The following is a 6000-nucleotide window of genomic DNA, read 5'->3' on the forward strand; positions in this document are numbered from 1 at the left end:
TTATTTTAAAGAAGGGTGCCAATACTTATGGAGCACACTGTATTTTATTGAAATTTATATCAAATCCTTTTTCTATAATCCTTATTAACGTCAGCACAAAGCCATATTTATATATATATATATATATACACACACACACAGATCAGGCATAACATTATGACCAGTGAGAGGTGAAGTGAATAAGACTGATGATCTCCTCATCATGGCACCTGTTAGTGGGTGGGATATATTAGGCAGCAAGTCAACATTTTGTCCTCAAAGTTGATGTTAGAAGCAGGAAAAATGGACAAGCATAAGGATTTGAGCGAGTTTGACCAAAAGGGCCAAATTGTGATGGCGGATAGACGACTGGATCAGAGCATCTCCAAAACTGCAGCTCTTGTGGGGTGTTCCCGGTCTGCAGTGGTCAGTATCTATCAAAAGTGGTCCAAGGAAGGAACAGTGGTGAACCGGCGACAGGGTCATGGACGGCCGAGGCTCATTGATGGATGTGGGGAGTGAAGGCTGGCCCGTGTGATCCGATCCAACAGATGAGCTACTGTTGCTCAAACTGCTGAAGAAGTTAATGCTGGTTCTGATAGAAACTGGTCAGAATACACAGTGCATCACAGTTTGTTGCATAAGGGGCTGCATAGCTGCAGACCAGTCAGTGTGCCCATGCAGACCCCTGTGCACTGCTGAAAGTACCAACAATGGGCATGTGAGCATCAGAACTGGACCATGGAGCAATGCTGGACAAACCAGTCTGATCCATGGAGGCCCCACCTCGCAACTTACAGTACTTAAAGGATCTGCTGCTAACATCTTGGTGCTAGATCCCACAGCACACCTTCAGGGATCTGGCGGAGTCCATGCCTCGACAGGTCAGGGCTGTTTGGCAGCAAAAGGGGGACCAACACAATATTAGGCAGGTGGTCATAATGTTATGGCTGATCGGTGTTAAAAACAAATTGAGCTTTGCCGCCACCTATAGGTGAAGAAGAGAACTCCTCAATATTCCTTCTCCACCTCCACTCACTGATTTTATTTAACACGCAGGATTTAAAGTTTCACAATATCAAAATTATTCACTGTATATCTCTATCTTATGTGTTTTTATTGCATTTGTTGTGAATATTTATTACAAAGATGATTTAAATCGTGATATTTCATTGATTTCCCTTCATACTCCGGATTCCCTGATACCTTTACATTAACTTTCCGCTTTCCTCTGAGGAATTTTTCCGAAAACGGCTCATAAAAATATCTCATTAGCCGAATGCTAGCGTGCATATATTTTTTTTCTTTCCTCATAAAATGAACCAAATTGCAACGACTGCATTCCAAAGATTGGGTTTATTCCACACTGATCCACCAGTCAACTGGAGAGTTTTGCTTTAACCGGTTATATTTTTATATATACACCAAACACCTGAAATATAGCATGCTAATCAGCTAATTAGCTTAGCATTGACTAATGAAGACATTCTGGCACGTGGAGCAGAAATGTCTCCTCAAGAGCACACAAAAACATGAGAAAGAGTCTGAGGAAATGAAATCCAGAAGGAATAAAATGAGAGAATGCGTAGCTTTATGTTTTTACAACCAGAAATATTACAGATAAATAATACTCGAGCTGAGCCATTAAATCAGTTTGAGATCTATCTATCTATCTATCTATCTATCTATCTATCTATCTATCTATCTATCTATCTATCTATCTATCTATCTATCTATCTATCTATCTATCTATCTATCTATCTATCACTCTAACTATCACTCTAGCTTTCTCTCTCTCTCGCTCTATCAATCTCACTTTCTCTCTCTCTCTCTCTCTCTCTCTCTCCTGAGTGCAGGATAGTGATCAGGGGAATAAAATGATATTAAAATGACTGGATAGTTGGTACATTTAAAGAAAGAATAAACCCAAACATGAAGTGATGAAGATCACATTTCTCCTCTAGCTAACACTGATGTAGTGTTACGGTAATATCCACAGACTTTACTGTAAAACTAACCACTGAAATATTTAACTACAGCATCGAATGATTATTTTATTATTTTATCTTCCCGTGTTTTGATTATGGAAAAATATCTTCAATTAATCTAGCGAAGCAGGCTAAGTGCTAAAACTTTACCTAAGCCAATGTTAGCTGTTTTGATTGTAGGGCTTGTTTGTTTACTTTTTTTTATTTAGCATATGAGATATGATGGAATTGGACATCTTCTGTTTGTTCTTATGTAGGATAAATGATCGGATTTATTCATAATCAGGATTTTTGATGCTTTTAAAGGCATCATGTGAGACAGAAGGGCAGCACGTTTACCTGAGGTAAAGCTAAAGGCTACGTAGCTAAGCTGAGCTTTTACATACATAACTAATAGAGCTTTTTAGTTTGTACTCTATCTGTTTGTATGTCTGTGCAATTTCTCAGTTTTTTATGGTCACTTTTGATTGTTTACTCCGTATTAAATGATAAAAATCAAATATAAAGCTTGCAGAAATACAGTTTTGTGCTCTATTTCTAGTTACAATAGTGCACTAATACTGTACATACGATACGGTAGGAATCATTTAAATACTAATTACACGGATTATCAGTCATGAGGGAGAGGAATGCAGCAATTTTTAAGATTTACAGCGTTAAATATATTCCATTATTCTTTATTTAGTCTGTTGTACCCCACCGGTCAGGACTTTTAAAGTGCCAGCAGTAAGGATATTTTTGTCTCTGGCCTTTTATGTATCAGCAGGAGTGATGTCATGGGCCTGGAGTTTTGTTTCCATGGCTCAGTTTCCAAAATCCTACAGCGGTTGCCAATTACTGCATTAATAACTTCACAGCTTGGATCTGGAACCTGTCTCTCTCCACTAGGAATTTTTCCACCTTTTACCACCTTCAACCTTAGGGGGAAAAAAATTGGAATCTGGATGACCATCAACCTCTAGACTCCAGCTTCATGTGTTTTAAGCAGATGATCGTCTGATGTCTTCGTTTGATTATTTTATTGAGCTTCTTTTGGAAAACTTGCAGCTCCAAGACAGACTTTGAGACAAAACCTGGGGCTGGAAATTCCATTAAATCCACATTTTTTATGGTGGAAATTTTGTCTGACTTCCATCCTGACACTCTTAATGTGGATTAGAGAGGGAGTGAGAGATGAGATTTTAATTTCGGTTGGATTTGAGTTTCTATTTTTCTTCTAAATCCTTTTCACTTGTTTAGCTTTCTCTCTCTCGCCCTCTCTCTCTCTGTATATATATATATATATATATATATATATACACTATATTGCCAAAAGTATTCGCTCACCTGCCTTGACTCACATATGAACTTAAGTGACATCCCATTCCTAATCCATAGGGTTCAATATGACGTCGGTCCACCCTTTGCAGCTATAACAGCTTCTACTCTTCTGGGAAGGCTGTCCACAAGGTTTAGGAGTGTGTTTATGGGAATTTTTGACCATTCTTCCAGAAGCGCATTTGTGAGGTCACACACTGATGTTGGACGAGAAGGCCTGGCTCTCAGTCTCCGCTCTAATTCATCCCAAAGGTGTTCTATCGGGTTGAGGTCAGGACTCTGTGCAGGCCAGTCAAGTTCATCCACACCAGACTCTGTCATCCATGTCTTTATGGACCTTGCTTTGGTCACTGGTGCACAGTCATGTTGGAAGAGGAAGGGGCCAGCTCCAAACTGTTCCCACAAAGTTGGGAGCATGGAATTGTCCAAAATGTCTTGGTATGCTGAAGCATTCAGAGTTCCTTTCACTGGAACTAAGGGGCCAAGCCCAGCTCCTGAAAAACAACCCCACACCATAATCCCCCCTCCACCAAACTTTACACTTGGCACAATGCAGTCAGACAAGTACCGTTCTCCTGGCAACCGCCAAACCCAGACTCGTCCATCAGATTGCCAGATGGAGAAGCGCGATTCGTCACTCCAGAGAGATTCACTGCTCTAGAGTCCAGTGGCTGCGTTCTTTACACCACTGCATCCGACGCTTTGCATTGCACTTGGTGATGTATGGCTTGGATGCAGCTGCTCGGCCATGGAAACCCATTCCATGAAGCTCTCTGCGCACTGTTCTTGAGCTAATCTGAAGGCCACATGAAGTTTGGAGGTCTGTAGCGATTCACTCTGCAGAAAGCTGGCGACCTCTTCACACTATGCGCCTCAGCATCCGCTGACCCCGCTCCGTCAGTTTACGTGGCCTACCACTTCGTGGCTGAGTTGCTGTCGTTCCCAAACACTTCCACGTTCTTATAATACAGCTGACAGTTGACTGTGGAACATTTAGGAGCGAGGAAATTTCACGACTGGATTTGTTGCACAGGTGGCATCCTATCACAGTTCCACGCTGGAATTCACTGAGCTCCTGAGAGCGACCCATTCTTTCACAAATGTTTGTAAAAACAGTCTGCATGCCTAGGTGCTTGATTTTATACATCTGTGGCCATGGAAGTGATTGGAACACCTGATTCTGATTATTTGGATGGGTGAGCGAATACTTTTGGCAATATAGTGTGTGTGTATATATATATATATATATATATATATATGTCTCTCTCTCTCTCTCTCTCTCTCTCTCACACACACACACACACACACACAGGTACAGTATACACTGATTTACATTAAAGGTCACATCATTACAGGTTGGAACTCAGCTCATATTTGGACTCTGAAGTCCTCGGGTAATCGATTAATTGCTTTATAATGCATGAAAACTCGTATATTTAATGGTGTATTGGGCTTTGTAGATAAACATTCCTGGCTTTGTGCCAGAGATTTATAGTAGAGATGGTGAAACGGATATCTGAGCACGTTCTGGTCCAGCAGTGTGTGACGTATTTCAAAGTAAAACATCACTGTTTATATCACACTTTATCCATTAGGAGCTGATTCGCTTGTCAAAGGGAAGGATGTGACGGGCTTCATCCTCATAAATATCTCATTGTCTTAAACCCAAATAAAACTACTTTAGATTAAAAAGAAGAACCGGACAGAGAAAAGGACCAGTGATGTCGATTCATCTCGACTGATCTAACGCCAAACCTCCACACACTGAAGTGTCACTGGCTCATGCAAGATATCTGAAGTTAAAAAAGAGACAAGTCCCTGTTTTTTGTTGTTGTTGTCGTTGTTGTTATTATACAAAAAATGCAAACGAGGCTTACAGTGGAATAACAGGATGTGCGTTTAGCATGATCTCATTCACATGGTGTTACACGATACTCCTACTAGCTTTCATTCATTATTAAAGCTGTTAGCATTTCTGGTTGAAGGAGTCCTTTAATAAAGCACATCATCCTACGCCACACACACACACACACACACACACACACTGGCAAAGAGATCTGCCACTGGTGATGAAAATGTTCGGACAATCTACAGCTTTTATTTAAGTCAAGTGGAATAAGTGAGTGTTGTTAGTCTTACAGCACATGTATTATGGTTATAACAGGTGTATGAACTATCACGTAAAATGTTAAGGAGGTTAAAGCGCTACACCTTGTTAGCAGTTATCACATCACGTGTTGTAGCATCGTATTTTCATCTCTTTTAGTTGTATTTTTGTTGAATGTGTTTGACCTACTGTAGAAGGTGTGTTTCTGGATGATAAACATCATTAATATCCAGTTGCCAGGTTTAACACAATTTCCAGCTGTGTTAACAAACAATTGTGTTCTTTTCTAAATTAAATACTCAGTACAGTACAAAGAGAACATACAATGTGATATATAACCTCTATAATGCAACACTCGAAGCCTCTAACATCTGTGATCTTGCCCCATGTACACCAGCTGTTGATGGAAATGATATCCAGTAGAGATAAGATCCATACAAGACTGCTCCGTGTGTACGGAGATTTCCAGAGACTATCCTATCTTTGCAAAAAGGTCTTTGCTGTGAAGTTTAGGAGAGAAGCTCATGTATGATGATAAGTCCTGAGCAGAATGGGACTAGAAGAGGATGAGTGCAGTGTGATGAACGTGAATAAATCTGTTTTAGGAAG

Source organism: Hemibagrus wyckioides, linkage group LG11 (assembly GCF_019097595.1).
Source record: "Hemibagrus wyckioides isolate EC202008001 linkage group LG11, SWU_Hwy_1.0, whole genome shotgun sequence".
Classification (NCBI taxonomy): domain Eukaryota; kingdom Metazoa; phylum Chordata; class Actinopteri; order Siluriformes; family Bagridae; genus Hemibagrus; species Hemibagrus wyckioides.